The sequence below is a fragment of the Montipora capricornis genome, chromosome 7 (assembly GCF_036669925.1).
Source record: "Montipora capricornis isolate CH-2021 chromosome 7, ASM3666992v2, whole genome shotgun sequence".
Classification (NCBI taxonomy): Eukaryota; Metazoa; Cnidaria; class Anthozoa; order Scleractinia; family Acroporidae; genus Montipora; species Montipora capricornis.
Window position 1 is genome coordinate 48374338 of NC_090889.1, and position 17427 is coordinate 48391764.

At 46.0% G+C, this 17427-nt stretch overlaps 1 non-coding gene and 1 pseudogene across 1 annotated transcript; both read left to right on the top strand.

The window, feature by feature from the left end:
• The first annotated feature begins 664 nt into the window (after positions 1 to 664).
• Positions 665 to 869, top strand: LOC138058561 (U2 spliceosomal RNA; annotated as a pseudogene).
• A 6621-nt stretch (positions 870 to 7490) lies between these two features.
• On the top strand, positions 7491 to 7658 carry LOC138058475 (U1 spliceosomal RNA). The gene has a single exon (XR_011133997.1). It is a non-coding gene; the product is annotated as a U1 spliceosomal RNA (small nuclear RNA).
• Positions 7659 to 17427: the final 9769 nt, after the last annotated feature.

Consider the following 17427-nt stretch of genomic DNA (forward strand, 5'->3'; position numbering starts at 1 on the left):
TAACAATGGTTGAAATGTCGAGACCGAGTTTGCATAGTAAATACTCGGTCGGCATTGTCTTTGGATATCACATCTATGCCGGAATGAAGGTCTATTGGGTATCAATAAACAGTCAAACAATGCCAAATGAGCCTGATTGATCTTGTGTACCGTAGCATGAAAACCAAAGTTCCAAAAACTCATCCGTAATCCATGACAAAAATCTTCTCCTATCGCCGAGAATATCGACTCATTCAAGCTTCCACTTGGCCAGTCGTTGCATGGTCGACTTAGAATCCTTCCTACCGGTTTGAAAGCTAAAACCAGGCTTTGAGACAGCAACAAATTCCATATTAACCAGGAGCAGCAAAACCTACACCATACACTCATCATTCGTGCGGTCAATATTACAATCAAAATAAAATTAGTAATTTAATTAGCAAATAATAGAACATTCGCAAACACAAACAATTGTATATAGTTTTTGCTAATTTGTGAAGTCGCTTTCAATAATATTTCTCAGCATTTTTGGCATTCTGGAGTGTAAATCAAACGAGGTGTCTCCAGAATGCCTTTGCTTTTATTAGTAATAGGATACGTCAACATTTATATTGTACTTTAGCCTCGTTTCCATTTAAACTTTATATTTCAACTTTACTATTGTCAATTAAGGGCGAGAGCGGAGATTCCTCCGCCTGGCCCATTGTATATATGTAAATAAACAGGAAAAAAAAAGTATCTTCTTATCAGCTTAATATCTGATACACTGCTCATCGAGCAGCTCATATATTAAACTGATTTTTGGAACTGGGCTGTAAAAAAGAGGCTTGCCTTGTCCCGGCCACGGGTTGCCTCGGTATAGCACTACCTCCGAGTGTGGCCCACTACCCTCTGGGGAAGAAATAATCAAATGAAAGCAGAACAAGTGACCAACCAACCTTCACATTATCTTCTCTTTTCTAGGTAGCATAGCACCGAGTGGACAGCATGACACGACAGGACGAGGAGCACGTGACCTCCACTACCACACGGTATGCGCAGACAAGTTGCGTTTTGCGGTCCCAGAGAGGCGGAGAAGGCATACTCACCTGAACGCGGGCTAAGCGCACTAGGACTTTGTGCCTCAGGTAAGCCTGCGGGGTAAGTTGGGCTTTTTTTTATGTGCCTGCTTTAAGTCCTAGATAAGTCCCAGAGATCTGTGCTTGTTCATTATGATGACTCGTCAGAAGAAGTTGAGTAGAATTCCTCGTCCTGTCAAGTCTGGAGCTGAGTCCTTTCCTGTATCAATTTCGTCCTTACATCCTTGTTTTGTTGAACGAACGCCTGGTTTGTCTGGCATATCCTCGTTTGTGCCAGCCATGCCTCCTGTGCCTGTTCTCGTCAAGTCTGTAGCTAAGTCAACCCGTTCATGCTGTACATCTTCGTCTGCTTCTGTACCTGCCTCGTCCATTCCTGTACCAGTTCCGCCTTCGCGTCCTTGTCCTGTAGCTCAGTCAACCTGTTCATGCTGTATATCTTCGTCCATTCCTGTACCAGTCTCGTCCTCGCCCGTTCCGCCTGTCGAGTCTTTTGCTGAGTCAACCTGTTGTTTATCTCCGTCTACTTCCGTGCCAGTTAGAGTTTCGCCTGCATCTGTGCCTGTTGCGTCTCCATTCCCGTCTGTTCCGGTTTTGCCTGTGCCTGCTGTAGTGTCGTCCTCGTACCTGCAGCGTCCTCGTCCGTCTCCTCGTGCCCATGCTGCTCCGTCTTTACCTGTGCCTGTCATGTCTTTGCCTGTGCTAGTCTCGTCCTTGCCTGTACTCGTCATGCTCCCTTTTTGTTTTTGTCTGTTCCTGCTGTCTTTGCCTGTGTTTGACCGTTGCTCACCCTGTTTCGTTATCTGCCCAGTCCTCTGCCCTGTGGCGGTTGTGTGCCTGTTTCGCCCTTTTTAGGGTTTTTTGTCTGTTGTTTATGTTTGATGTTTTTGCCTTTTGGCCTCCTTTGTTGATTTTGTGTGTGTTCCTGCCGGGATTGGGGTTCGATTCCCCTTGTTTGTGGTACCAGATGGGTCTTTCCAGTTTGTTTCTCGTTTACATGTCTGACAGCCATTGCACTCACCCCACTGGGGGGCTGTCATTCGCCTTAAATATAAAAAAACTCACCTGAACGCTGGTTTGGCCTTATAAGTCAAACCCTGTTTGGTAGTCTTCAATTTTTGCTGGGAGACATTCATTTTCTGGAGTGTGGCCTGGGCTTCCTTTTGTTTCATTTTGGAGTGTGATTTTTCATTCATTTTTTTGGAGTGTGGTAAGGTTTTCTTTTCTTCGCCCTTGTCGGGTGTCTCTGCTGGTGTTGTGGGTGTGGCCGGAAATAGTTCGGCCGCGCTAGTAGTGGATAAAGATTCTAGGGTTTTGAGATCTCGAATCCCAGTCAAGGATGGGCATGCTGGTGGCTCCGAGGACTTGCAGCCCCCTCTTGTGTCGCCAGAAGAGAAGGTGCCCATGGTTCAGCGGTTGAAGGCGGCTCTGCTCTTCAGTCTACTACGGACGACCTTGTTCAAGATACCCAGCCCCCACGTTTGTTTGCAGTGCCTCTTCCTCCCCGGGTCAGCTCTCGTTCCGGTCCGGGGATGGCTCTTCGTGCATCCTCTCATTCCTGGTCTCGTTCCGGGGATGAGAGGCTTCCTCTCAGTCTGGACTCCCATAGGTCTTCTCGTCGACGTACTGCTTCGCCTAGCCGTGCTAGGCACCGTTAAAATTTGCCATTGTCTTGCCACCTTGTATAGCTTTTTGTTCTCTGTTTTCTTTTCTTGTCATGGGTTTGTCAATACTTTTATACTTTATTATGGCTCTTACTGTTATTTCTGTTAACGTTAATGGATTGAGAGATGGTGACAAGCGTCTTGGTTTTCTCCAGTGGTTGTCCCACCTCTCTCCTTCAGTAGTTTGTCTACAGGAGACCCACGCCATCTCTAATGATGATCTTCTTTCTTGGTTTTCTCGGTTTGGTTATTTGTGTGCTGGTTCTTTTGGTACAAATCATTCTCGTGGTGTGGTTGTTTTGTATCGTTCGGTTTTCGAGTGTCGGTCTGTTGTTTGCGAGTTCGATGGTCGTTTTGTTTTTGTTGAGTTTGGTCTTTGTGGTTCTGTTTTCAGTGTAGCTTCTATCTATGCTCCTAATCGTAATCCTGATCGTGACGCTTTTTTGGTTCGTTGTGTTGACTCTATTGATCCTGCTGTTCCTACTCTTTTGTGCGGGAATTTCAACACAGTCCTGGACCGTGTTCGGGATCACAGTGGGTCTTGTCCTTTTGATGTCTCTCGGAAAAGTTCTGCTTTGTTGTCGGCGTTGTTTTTCAATTGTTGTGTGGTGAATATTTGGCGTGAAAGGCACCCAAATGATTTTGCTTTTATTTGGTTCCAGCGCGATGGGGCCCTTGCATCACGCATTGACCTCATCGGTTGTCCGTATGCTTGGGTGCCTTATGTGTCTTCTGTAGACATTCTGCCGTGTCCTTTCTCCGATTACTGTGCTCTCTCTTTCTGATCGGCCCTCCCCAGCTCCGTTCCTCCGGGTCCAGGGTTGTGGAAGCTCAATCTTTCTGTTTTGGATGAGGCCGAGTATATCGACCTCATCTCAACTTTTTGGTCCTATTGGCAGTCTCGTCAGTCTTCTTTTCCTTCCCTCACTGGGTGGTGGGACAGCGGTAAAGCCCATATTAAACGTATTAGTATTAATTATTGTGTTAATCGTGGTAAAAGTAAAGTAGTTGAACATGATATTTTGTCTAAACTGGGTCCCCATCTTAAAATTCATGTTGATTCTGGTCGTCTTTCTTTCCTTCCTGTGTACCTTTCTACTCTGTCTCGTCTTCGTGCTATGGACGTGCTCGTGGTGCTCAAGTTCGTGCCCGATCGAGGTGGGTGGAGGAGGGTGAGTCCTCCTTTTCCTATTTCGTCTGGCTCGAAAAGAAAAACGGCACTGACCGTAACATCTCGGCGCTGAGAGCTGGTGATGGCACTTTGGTTACTGATAAGGATGGGTTGTGTGATGTTTTTCCTTCTTTCTATTTGGATCTTTTCTCTGCTGCTCCTTGTGACTCTAATGCTCGTGCTGAGCTTCTTTCCAACATTTCTTCGGTTCTTCCTTATGATGATAGTGAGGTGTGTGAAGGTCTTCTCAGCCAGGAGTGTTTTGTGGCTCTTTGGGGCATGGCCTGTAGTAAAGCTCCTGGTTGTGATGGCCTTCCCATGGAATTCTATTTAAAATTTTGGCTTATTTTGGGTTTTGATTTAGTTTGTGTTTTGAATTCTGCTTTTGGTCTAGGCTCTTTGTCTCGCTCTCAGTGCCGAGGTATCATTACTTTATCGTTTACGAAAGGGGATCGTCTTGATCCCAAACACTGGCGTCCAATCTCCCTGTTGAATGTCGATCACAAAATCGCTTCTCGTTCTATTGCTGCTCATCTTCTTAAGGTTATTCATTTGGTTGTCGATAAGGATCAGTCTTGTGGTGTTCCTGGCCGTTTCATTGGTGAAAATGTTGCTTTTTTTCGTGATGTTTTTGATTTTTGCTATGCTACTGGTGCTCCTGCTGCTCTTCTTTATCAGGAAAAGGCATTCGACAGGGTTGATTGGACGTTCCTTCGTTCTACCTTATATCCTATGGGTTTTGGGCAGTCTTTTGTTGGGTGGGTTAATTTATTTTACAATAATGTGAGTAGTTGTTTTTATGTTAATGGTTAAATTTCAAATTCTTTTAAGTTATCTCGTGGGGTGAGGCAGGGGTGTCCCCTGTCCCCCCTCCTTTATGTTTTAGTTCCCGAGGTTATTGCTTGTAATATTCGTTCTAGTGGTTTAATTTGTGGTTTGTCTCTTCCTGGTTCTTCGTCTTCTTTGCCTGTTGTTTCTGCCTATGCTGATGACACTACACTGGTTGTTTCTTCTGTTCCTGGTATTTTGGTTGTCTTTGATGTTTATTCTTTGAAAGAGAGGGGGTATGGGATTAAATTAAATTTTGGAAAATGTGAGGGCTTGTGGTTGGGTTGTTGGAACAGTCGCACTGACTCACCGGTGAACATTACTTGGTCATCGGTGAAGGTGAAGGTGTTGGGGGTTTTTCTGGGTCCGGGCAACCTTGAGGAGGACAATTGGAGGCCGCGTATCACTGTGGTGGAGAACGCTTTCAACTCCTGGCGACAACGCTCTTTCTCGTATAAGGGCAAGGCTCTTGTCATCAATGCCTTGGCCCTTTCCCGTGAGTGGTACGTGGCCTCTCTCATCCATGTTCCCTTGTGAGTCAGTGTTGAATTAAATACGTTAACTTTTTAAATTTTTCTGGAGCGGTAAGCGGGATTTAGTCGCTCGTCGTGTTGTGGTTCAGCCTTCTGTTTGGGTGGGTTTTCTGTCGTGGATTTTCAGTGCAAGGTTATGGCTCTTCATGTTCAGTGGGTTCGTCGTTTTGTTTCTTCTCCGTCTTCTTAGGTCTCTTTCATGGTTTTTTGGTTTTCTTCTCGGCTTGCCGCTCGTCCCCTTTGTTTTTCGCCGGATTCTCTGCCTCCATTCTATCGTTCTCTGTTGACTGCTTGGCGGGCATGTAAAGGATCCCTTACTGCGTCTTCTTTGGGTATTGGTTCGGGTATAGGTTTTTGTCCTGTTTCTACTATGTCTTCGAAGTCTGCTTATTTGTTTCTTTTGTCTGAAAATGCTGTTTCTCCTCATTGTGAGGAGAAATTCTTTCCTTTTTTTGGTTCTCTCTATTGGTCTAGTACTTGGCGTCAGCCTTTCTTTTTTGATTTGGATCGTCCCATTATTGATTTATGTTGGAAAGTTTCTCAGGGGGTCCTTTACACGGCCAAGAGGCTTCCTGGATTTGGGTATGCTCTTTCTACGGCTTGTTTTTGTTCTGCTCCTGTCGAGTCTCTTCAACATTTGTTCTCTCATTGTCCTCTGGCTGTCAGTGTTTTGTCGTGGCTTCAATGACTTATGTTCTTGGCTTCTCCTCTTTGTCCTTCTATCTTGGTTCGTCGTGCGCTTTTCGGTTTCTCGGCTGATGAGTTGTCTGTGGTTCCTCGGGTTCGGATTTTCGTTTTAGGGGTGTTCGTCCCTCGGCTGCTGATGTTATGGAGTGTGTGAAGTGTCAGGTTTGGTTTAATCTCCCTTTGTTTTTCCGTCGTTTCCGGTCTGACCGCCATCATCCTTATTTTGTCCGTCAGTGGGGTGCTCGTGGTGTGGTGGGTTCGTTGCAAAATGATGCTTTGGTTGCTCATATTTAAGTTCTGGTTTTGTGTTGTGTTTCCGTGCCCTGGCCGTTTTTCTGGGATGAACCAACCTCTTGGCGTTGGGTGAGTCTGTTGACGGGTGGTCTTTTATTGGTCACTCTTCGCCCTTGTGCTGGGTTGTGCTTGCTTTGGTTTGTCCAGTTGTTTTCGAGTCTTTTTTGTCCAATTGTCATTTAGGAGTGTAAGTCAGGCGAGGCATCTCGTAGGTGCAACTCTTCGTTTGTCTGTTTGTCTTTTGTTAATTGTTGGTAGGGTTCACCCCCGTTTGAGGTGAACCGGTGTGTTTGACGGATTCGTCGTTATGTCTAGCAGCCATTGCACTCACCCTACTGGGGGGCCAGCCATTCGCCTTTAACATAAAAAAAAGCTTACCTCATGCAGGCTATACGCATTAGGACTTGTGCCTACCGGAAGCCTCCTTGGTAAGAGTCCCTGTTAAGTCCCTGTATTAGTCTTAGAGATTTATGCCAGTTGTGGTATTTAGTGGAGATATCAGTTTTAGGATTTGTGCCAGTTGTGGTAGATGTCATATTGGAAATCAGATGATTTGGGAGTGCCTTGGTCTCCGCCCATCAAGACTGTAGCTGAGTCTACCCGTGCTAGTTTTGTCTGTCATTGTCTCTGTCAGTTCAAGATGATTCGTTGTTCGTCTCCTCCTGTCAAGTCTGAGTGAACCAGTGCTGTGCCTGTAACAGTTCCTGATCGTCCCTGTTCGTCTCCTCCTGTCAAATCAACCAGTGCTGTTTCGTCCCTGCCTGTACCTGTTGCGTCTTCACCTGCTCCTGCTGAGTCAACCCGTTTCTGCCGTCCCCTTTCATCTATACCTGTTTGTGCCAGTGTTGTGCGTGATCGTCCCTGCCAGTCTCTGCCGGTTCCTCCTGAGTCCAAGCCTGTGCCTACTGCGTCTCCACCTGTGTCTGTGCCTCGTCTTCGCCTGCCTGTCCCGGCTGTGTTTCTGCCTGTCTTTGCCGTCGTCGCTGTCCCGTTTTGGTCCGCCTGTCCAGTCTTCTGTCTCGTGCCGATTGGAGTTTTTCGCCTGTCCCTGTTCGTGCCTCCCTTTAGTTTCTAATGTGTGTTTCTGCCGGAGTTGGGGTTCGATTCCCCTTGTTTAAGTTAGCGGATGGGTCCCTCCGGTACTTCTAGGCATTGTAGGTGGTTTGTTCCCGTATTCTTCTCTTGTAGTTTTGTCCCCGTGTTTAATGGCTTGTGGGCATTCCATTTCTTGCCCACTCGACCACCTAGTTACAACGAAAAACTTACCTGACGCGGGAGGCACTGTGATCAAGGAGGCAGCCAGTCCTCTAAAGGTGAGGCTCTTTCATTGCACTTCAATTGGGTTGACCCTTGCGATTACCCCAGATGTGGGTAACTCGAGCGTATAATTTCTGGTAGTGGGGACCTGCGTTCGCGCTAGTCCTCACACCAACCCCCGGTGGCAAAGTTGGCCCATGGGAAGGTTTGTTGGTATCGTTTCAGGGGAGGAGATGCAGTGGTGGTGTAAGGACTAAGCAAGGTGAGTTGTATTTGTGAAGTCCACTGCTGAAATTGTAGGTGAATGTTCCGTATTTGGTGCACTGTAAAACTGTGATTTTATTCCTTTCATTCTTGGCCGTAGAGAGAGCGAGACGACGTGTTTATTTCAGCCACATCGATTAGCGGCACTTCCATCGATAGACGAGTGAGACAAGAAAATGCCAGCGGGTCGAGCTCTTATCCTCGTGCATCGTTTGGAAAACGTAAGTGGATGTGTGTTTGTACTGCTCCATCGCCCATCTATATGCGTGATAGATTTCTTTTGCGTTGTGTTATGTTGCGTTCTGGAGAGCCCGTTTTGCATTGAGTAACTGAGGACCCGCCAGACCAGTTGGCGTTACATTTCTGTGGCCAACACTTTGGGGTTTCCCTATGTTATCAGTTAATTGAATTGTTATCATAAAAAGTAAATCTTTTATGCTCAGGATAGTGTCTTATCCACCCTTTGAATATGTACTGTCCGTGTTGAGCAGGGAACAGTAAGACTTTGAAGTGCGCTACGTCACATAAGTCACGTTTTCGCAAGATGAATGTTACAGTGTTATAGCCTTCGTTGTATACATATCATCCGGGCTAGATTAACTTCCATCTAATGCATAACAGTGCATGCATTTTTTACTTGTCGTATCCTGTTCTTTGCTCACACGAAAAGATACGTTTAATGTCATAAACGTTGGATTGATAAGATCTTGCACGCACGCACTCCCTTGGGAATACAAGTTCCACTTTCTCGTGTGAACTATTTTGTTTTTGTTGTATGTCTCATTTTTGACATATCGTTGCCATGTTGTGTTCAAAAAACCTGGTTTGGAATGTTTTTTCATGGAGGAAACTGAGATTATTTGAGATAATCAAGTGTACAGAAGGAAAAAGGGAAGCCTACAACACTGGGTATTCTCAGGCGGTCTCCCATCCAAGTACTAACCCCGCCCGACAGGGCTTAACTGCGGTGATCGGACGAGAGCCGGTGTTTTCCTACCACCTATGCTGATCGTGTGAGACTTGACCCGCCTGATGCTGCTGCCCTTACCTCCCAGGGTTTTCTCTTCGAGGATCCAGTCACGGCCCCAGGTGCTCCGGTCTTGAATGTTGAAGTTAGCCAACTTACGGATGATAGCGACTTGGATGCTGAGGATGCTGATGCGTCGGATGTGGAGAAAGTGGTACCTGATACTATGGACTCTATGTCAGACGTTAATTCCTGTGAGCTCACCGCTCCTGCTGAGGTTGGTCGTCATCCTCGCAGAAAGCGGCCCAGGCATAATAGAAGTCCATCGAGACTGACAAGTAAGCAGGCATGCCCTGTCCCCTTGGGGGAGGCTGCCTCTGAAAATATGTTGCTGTTTTATGTTCTGATCGTTTTCGCAATAGTATTTCTGTGTGGCAAAAGGATACTGGTGGGTGCATCCTTAGTCTGTTGATCGCCCTCGAAGGCTTTAATTAGAATTTGGTTAACGTATATGCTCCCACGTGTCCGACTGAGAGAAAGACTTTCTTTCAGTCTCTCCATTCATATTTTTATCCAAACTCCCGGCTCATCCTTGGCGGTGATTTCAATTGTTATGATTCGGTTTTGGATAAGATGGGGGGGGGGGGGGGGGGAATGGCTCGATCGATAAAGCATTTTCTGATTTGAAGTCTGCCTGTTCTCTCCGCGGTGCTTGGCGCTTCAAGCACCCGCATGAGAAACACTTTTTCTGGTTTAATCATGATTTGACCATTGCGAGTAGGCTTGATTCCTTTCTTGTTCCCCGCCGCCTCTGTGCCCAGCTGGTTAATTGCTTAATTTCCCCCTGTGCCTATTCCGGGGTCAGGAGTTTGGAAGATAAATAACTCTGTGCTCGAGGATGAAGATTTCCGCGCTTTGATTTCTGAGTTGATGGACCTTTTTGTCTCTTTCCGACATGCCTTTCCCTTTAGCAGAGAGTTTTTGGATGCTCTTGAGAATGACATTCGGTCTGTCTCTGTTTCCTTCTCCCGAGACCGCTCTCGGGAGAAGGTCCTCTTAACTAATCGCCTCATCGTTTTGAAGCGTCGTTTTGCTTTAGGGAACATCTCTGATACTCAGGAGGTCGCACTTGTAGAAGCTTCTCTGAGAGCCATTATTGATAAGGAATTAGAAGGGTCTAAGATTAGAAGCCGCGCGAGGTGGATGGAAGAGGGTGAGGCTCCCTCCCGTTATTTCTTTACTTTAGAGGGTCAGCGGCATGAGAAAACCCTCGTCCCGTCTGTTTTTGACTCGGCTGGGGTGGAGGTTTTCTCTTTGCCGGATGTGATCAGGATCCATGAGGAGTACTATACTGATCTATTTGCAGAAGAGGAAATTGATCTTTCCGCGCAGAATGAGCTTCTTTCTTTTGTCACGGCCCGGTTGCCAGATGCCAAGCACGAGAGTTGTGAGGGCCCTCTGTCCTTGGCTGAAGCCACTGAGGCCTTTAGATTATCTAGTCCAAATAAGACACCAGGCCCAGATGGACTCTCAGTAGAGTTTTATGCAACCTTTTGGTCTAGTTTGGGGCCCCTGTTAGTATCCGCTTTTAATGAATGCTTAGCAGTCGGCAACCTGCGTGAGTCAATGAAAGCCAGCGTCACGCATCTTGTTCATAAGAAGGACAATACAAGGTTGTTGAAAAACTGGCGTCCAATATCGCTTTTAAATGTCGACTATAAGGCTCTTTCTTTGCGTCTCGCTGGTGTTCTGGACTCTATCATAAGTCCCGACCAGACGGGCTCGGTCCCGAGTAGAACTATCTCCTCGAACTTAAATTTGTTACGCGATTGTGTTGACTACATCGAAAGAACCATATCTCGTGGCCATGAGACTGGGAGCACCTTGTCGGCTGTGAGCATCTACGGGCATTGCTTCTCGGTCTTTTGGCTAAGATCCGTTTGGCTGGCGTCTTTTGCTAATTGGCTTTTTGTTTTATTTTTTGGGCCTTGTCCTAAGTACCTGCCGGGAGGGAACGGCATAGGCCCTATCCTAAATTGTGTTCATTATGCTGCCTCTGGAATGTCCAAACAGTGTCGTGCTACAGTTTCCCCAGAAGGTGTACAAAAACACTGGCTACTCTGTTGTGCTACCACATTTGTTGGAAGTCCTTGATGTTGAAAAGCTCACCACAGACAGTCCAGTTTTTACAGCGCGGTCGCGTTCGTTTGACGTTCAGGGACTCAGCATCGTGTGATAATCTTGTTGCTCGAGGCTTGTCGTACGGTGACGTCCAATTACGTGTTTTTCGTGCCGATAGTCGTGTGTGCACCGTTTTTGTGCGTGATCTGCCCTCTGAGGTTCCAGATGATGATGTCTTTTCGTTCTTCAGCTCGTTTGGTGATGTTTTGTCTGTTTGTCGTGGTACTTTTGCTAACTTTGCGTCTGTCTACAATGGTAATCGTGTTGTCAAAGTTGCCCTCGTTAAAGATGTTCCATATTTCGTGTCCATTTCTGGTTTTGATTGTCGTGCGTGGTATTCTCGTCAACGTCCTCAATGTGCCGTTTGCTGTGAGTTTGGTCATCGTGCCCCTTCCTGCCTGCTCTCTGGCTTGTGCCGGCGCTGTCGTCAGCCCGGCCACATGGCTAGGGAGGGTCGGCAGGCTTGGGGTGGGTGACCTCTGTCCCGGTAAAGAGCTTCTGTCCTCGACTGTGCCTTCTGCTGAAGATGATGATGATGATGCTGACTACGTCCCTCCTCCTGATGAGGTTGGTTCGGTGCCCTCTGACGGGGAGGTGGAAATGGCTTCCGGGGATGAGGAGGTTGCTGCTCAGGCAGCTACCCCTCCTCACCCTCGTTCGAAGGTGCCTGCCTCTGCTTCTGTGTCTACTGCTCCTGTACAAGTTTCTGGCTCTGCTTCCACATCCGTGTCTTCTGTTCCTGTTTCTCGTTCCGTTTCTGTCGCTGCGTCTAAATCTTCTGTTGTTCACACTGTTTCTTCAGTTCGTGCGCTGCGTTCCAGTGCTTCCGTCTCCGTTCCAGTGTCCAAGCCTCCTGTTTCTGTGTCTCAGCCTCTTGTATCTCCTGCTCCCGTGCAACCTCTCCGTTTTTCTGATAAGCTTTATTTACCATTATGTTGATACTCGTGTTAATATTGTCTTGTCTTCCATGTCCCGTGATGAAGTTATAAAGATGTCTGAGGATGCTAATAATCGTTTAGCAAAATGCATTATAGAGGAATATGTCATTGGCGATCCTTTGAGCTTTGATTGTGCTGTTTCGATCATGCGGTTCTACCAGAGAAGGTTTGAGAAAAGGGTTTTGAGAGAAAAGGAAGCAAAGGAAAATGAATCAAAGGGTTTAAAGAAAACGATTTGAACTATTTTTCAGACATTGTTTTGGTGCTCGTTTTAATCAAGATTTCAGGAAGGACTTTAACTGAACTTGTGTTTCTGAACCTTGTATTTTTTCGATTTTGTCCTTTTTTCATATTTTCGATGTAACTTTGGGGTAATTTTGGGGTATCTGTTCTTTTTACCTGGGCCCTTGGACCCTTGTAAATGAACTTTCATTATTTGCTACTTGCTTAGTTTCCCTTGGTGCTTTTCGTCCGAGGGTTTCTTACTTGCTTGTTGTGTGACATTCTTAATAGATTATTTGTCTCATTTTATATCTTACTTTTTAGTGAGATTATATTTTGTGGATTGGTGTTATATATAACGTTGAAAATAATTATTCAATTGGTGTGCATCTTAGACATAAATAGTTACTTCTGCAAGTGACTGTACATACATATTAATTGTGACTTTACTATCCATATTAGTAGCTTATATGCATTATTCAATTTTTGGGAGAGATACTTTTGATATTTAGTGTGATACATAAAGTTAAACATCTTTATTTATTATTAGTCGTTTAGCAGCTGCTTAAGGTTTACTCTTAGTTCACTGTCAATAATATTGTACTAGTAATTGGTCAAGAATTTCAAATTATTTTGTCATAATGGTTCCGCGCAATATGCAACTTTAATCATAAAGTCTGGTTCCCTGCTGGGACTTCCCATGCTGGGGTTGCCGGCATCATCGCTGATTCCCTTGCTGGCCTGGTGGATTCTATCCAGGTCTGTCCAGGGGGAGTTATCCGGATTTCATTTATCGATCCTGCTGAAAAGAAGACCTAGGAGGAAACCGGTTTCATTTCATTTGGAGACGTTCGTTGTAACGTTGTTGTTTCAACCCCAATTACGTTTGTCATGGTGTATCTGTTTCCTTTTGAAGGGAATAATGATCGGGTTGAGAAGGCTTTAAAATTTTTTGGGGACATTAAAGAAATCAGGCACCAACAGTGGTCAAACGTCCCTGGTGTGCATACAGGCACTTGACTGGTGCGCATGGTGCGCAAACATGACATACCCCGTAACATAATTATTGATGGAGTGAATTGCCGCGTGTGGTACAAGGGGCAGCCCCTTGTCTGTGACATATGTAACGATAATCATAAGGCAGCTCACTGCCCTCTAAAGGGGAAATGTAAGCAGTGTCACGAGGCGGGGCATTTTGTCCGTCATTGCCTTAAGCCCGTGTGGTATGTGCTGGGTAACCCGGCTACTCAATGATAGTGATGATGACGGCGATAATGATAGTGATGACAATGTTGTTGGCGCAGGAAACGCCCCGGTTGTGCCTGTGACTGTTGAGCCTGTGGTTCCCCCAGTGGCCGTCCCTGCTGGGGACCCGGCTGGATCTGATGTTGGTCCTCCTCCAGTGGCTTCTGTTTCCGCCATAGAGTCTGTTGCTGGGGTTGTGGCTCCTTCCGAGTTAGGGGTACTGCAATGGTCGTTGATGAACGGTATAACCAGCTCGATGAGTTAGTCAGCCAGCCGTTGCTGGTTGGTCAGTGTAGTGGGTCTGAGGAGAGGGTTCTGGATCCCTCTCCTAGCCCGCAGATTTCTGATGACAGTGTTTTAGAGGCCTCAGGAGGAGGTTTTGGTTTCCTCCCCTTCATTCTGTCCCCTTTCGGGGTCTGTTTTGTCTTTGCCGCCCTCGTCGGGTGGTTCTGTTGGTGCGGCCGAGGATAGTTCAGCCTCATTGGGTAGGGAGAAAGATTCAAAGGTCCTGAGATCTAGAATCCCTGTCAAGGCTGGGCATGCTGCTGGCTCCATGGACTCCCAGTCCCCTCTTGTGTCACCGGAGGAAAAGGCACGCACGCATGGTTCAACGTTTGAAGGCTGCTCTTCCGTCTTCTACGGACGATCTTGCTAAAGGTACTCAGCCCCCACGTTCGTTTACAGTGCCTCTTCCTCCCCAGGTCAGCTCTCGTTCTGGTCCAGAGATGGTTCTTCCTGCATCCTCTCGTTCCCGCTCTCGTTCTGGGGACAAGAGGCCCCCTCTCAGTCCGGACTCCCATAGGTCTTCACGTTGACGTGCTGCTTCGCCTAGCCCTGCTAGGCACCGTTAAAATTTACCGTTGTCTCGCCACCTTTCAGTTTTTTGTCATGGGTTTTTTCCTACTTTTTTGTTACATTATGGCTCTCACAGTTATTTCTGTTAACGTTAAAGAATTGAGAGATGGTGACAAGCGTTTTGGTTTTCTCCAGTGGTTGTCCCATCTCTCTCCTTCTGTAGTTTGTCTACAGGAGACCCACGCCATCTCTAATGATGATCTTCTTTCTTGGTTTTCTCGGTTTGGTTATTTGTGTGCTGGTTCTTTTGGTACAAATCATTCTCGTGGTGTGGTTGTTTTGTATCGTTCGGTTTTGGAGTGTTGGTCTGTTGTTTGCGAGTTCGATGGTCGTTTTGTTTTTGTTGAGTTTGGTCTTCGTGGTTCTGTTTTCCGTGTAGCTTCTATCTATGCTCCTAATCGTAATCCTGATCGTGACGCTTTTTTGGTTCGTTGTGTTGACTCTATTGATCCTGCTGTTCCTACTCTTTTGTGCGGCGATTTCAACACGGTCCTGGACCATGTTCGGGATCGCCGTGGGTCTTGTCCTTTTGATGTCTCTTGGGAAAGTTCTGCTTTGTTGTCGGCGTTGTTTTCGGATTGTTGTGTGGTGGATATTTGGCGTGAAAGGCACCCAAATTATTCTGCTTTTACCTGGTTCCGGCCTCATGAGGCCCTTACATCGCGCATTGACCTTATCCATTGTCCGTATGCTTGGGTGCCTTATGTGTCTTCTGTAGACATTCTGTCGTGTCCTTTCTTTGATCACTGTGCTCTCTCTTTCTAATGGGCTCTGCCCAGCTCCGTTCCTCCGGGTCCGGGGTTGTGGAAGCTCAATCTTTCTGTTTTGGATGAGGCCGAGTATATCAACCTCATCTCAACTTTTTGGTCCTATCAACTGTCTCGTCAGTCTTTTCCTTCCCTCACTGGGTGGTGGGACAGCGGTAAAGCCCATACTAAACGTATTAGTATTAATTATTGCGTTAAAGTTAAGTAGTTGAACGTGATATTTTGCATAAATTGGCTCCCCATCTAAAAATTCGTGTTGATTCTGGTCGTCTTTCTTTCCTTCCTGTGTACCTTTCTACTCTGTCTGGTCTTCGTGCTATGGATGTTGAGGTTGCTCGTGGTGCTCAGGTTTGTGCCTGGTCGAGGTGGGTGGAGAAGGGTGAGTCCTCCTCTGCCTATTTCTTCCGGCTCGAAAAGAAAAATGGTACTGACCCTAATATCTTGGCGCTGAGAGCTGGTGATGGTACTTTGGTTACTGATAAGGATGGGTTGTGTGCTGTTTTTCGTTCTTTCTATTTGGATCTTTTCTCTGCTGCTCCTTGTGACTCTAATGCTTGTGCTGTGCTTCTTTCCAACATTTCTTCAGTTCTTCCTTATGATGATAGTGAGGTGTGCGAAGGTCTTCTCAGCCAGGAGGAGTATTTTGTGGCTCTTCAGGGCATGGCCCTTGGTAAAGCTCCTGGTTGTGATGGCCTTCCCATGGAATTCTATTTAAAATTTTGGCATGTTTTGGGTTTTGATTTAGTTTGTGTTTTGAATTCTACTTTTGGTTTAGGCTCTGTCTCACTCTCAGTGCCGAGGTATCATTACTTTATCGTTTAAGAAGAGATCGTCTTGATCCCAAAAACTGGCATCCAATCTCCCTGTTGAATGTCGATTACAAAATCGCTTCTCGTTCTATTGCTGCTCGTCTTCTTAAGGTTATTCATTTGGTTGTCGATAAAGATCAGTCTTGTGGTGTTCCTGGCCGTTTTGTTGGTGAAAATGTTGCTTTTCTTCGTGATGTTGTTGATTTCTGTTCTTCTTCTGGTGCTCCTGCTGCTCTTCTTTCGCTTGATCAAGAAAAGCCATTCGAGAGGGTTGATTGGACGTTCCTTCGTTCTACCTTATATGCTATGGGTTTTGGGCAGTCTTTTGTTGGGTGGGTTAATTTATTTTACAATAATGTGAGTACTAGTATTAATGTTAATGGTTATATTTCAAATTCTTTTAAGTTATCTCGTGGGGTGAGGCAGGGATGTCCCCTGTCCCCCCTCCTTTATGTTTTAGTTGCCGAGGTTTTTGCCTGTAATATTCGTTCTAGAGGTTTAATTTCTGGTTTGTCTCTTCTTGATTCTTCGTCTTGTTTGCCTGCTGTTTCTGCCTATGCTGATGACACTACGCTGGTTGTTTCTTCTGTTCCTGGTACTTTGGCTGTCTTTGATGTTTATTCTTTGTACGAGAGGGGGTCTGGGGCTAAATTAAATTTTGGAAAATGTGAGGGCTTGTTGTTGGGTTGTTGGAACGCTCGCACTGACTCACTGGTGAACATTACTTGGTCATCGGTGAAGGTGTTGGGGGTTTTTCTGGGTCGGGGCAATCTTGATGAGGACAATTGGAGGCCGCGTATCACCGTGGTGGAAAACGCTTTGAACTCCTGGCAGCAACGCTCCTTGTCGTATAAGGGCAAGGCTCTTGTCATGAATGCCTTGGCCCTTTCCCGTGTGTGGTACATGGCCTCTCTCATCCATGTTCCCTGGTGGGTCAGTGTTGAATTAAATACGTTAATTTTTAAATTTTTCTGGAGCGGTAAGCGGGATTTGGTCGCTTATTGTGTTTTGGTTCAGCCTTCTTGTTTGGGTGGGTTTTCTGTCATGGATTTTCAGTGCAAGGTTATGGCTCTTCATCTTCCAGCAAATCAGAGCAAATGTGCCAGTTCTTCGAAAAACGTGGCTATCCTGTCTCTGTGGTCAAAGTGGGCCATATCGCGCCCAACAATTTGATCGACAGTCATCACTACAAACGTCACAAAAAGATAAGAATGACAGAATTCCATTCACCCTCACTTTCCATCCTCATAATCACGCAGTCAAAAGCATCATTCTTAGTAATTTTAAATTACTCCAAAATGATCCTGAGACTGGTAGAATCTTTTCGCAACTTCCACTTACTTCATTCAAACGCAACAAAAACGTAGGCAACTTTTTAGTTCGAAGAGCGCTGAAAACTAACGAGCAACCTGGCACTTTCAAATGCGCACGCTCACGATGCAAAACTTGTCTTTTCATTGTTAACACTAGCAAGATATCGGGACCTAAGCGATCTGTTAAGATCGCTGATCGTTACACATGTAACTCCGCAAATGTCATTTATTGCATAACCTGTATGTTATGCAATAAATTATACATTGGTGAGACAGGTAGAAGACTAAGTAACCGATTCCGCGAACACCTTCGCGATGTTGAGAAGAATGACAAGGATGCATCTAAGCCAGTCGCTTGCCATTTTAATCTGCATAAC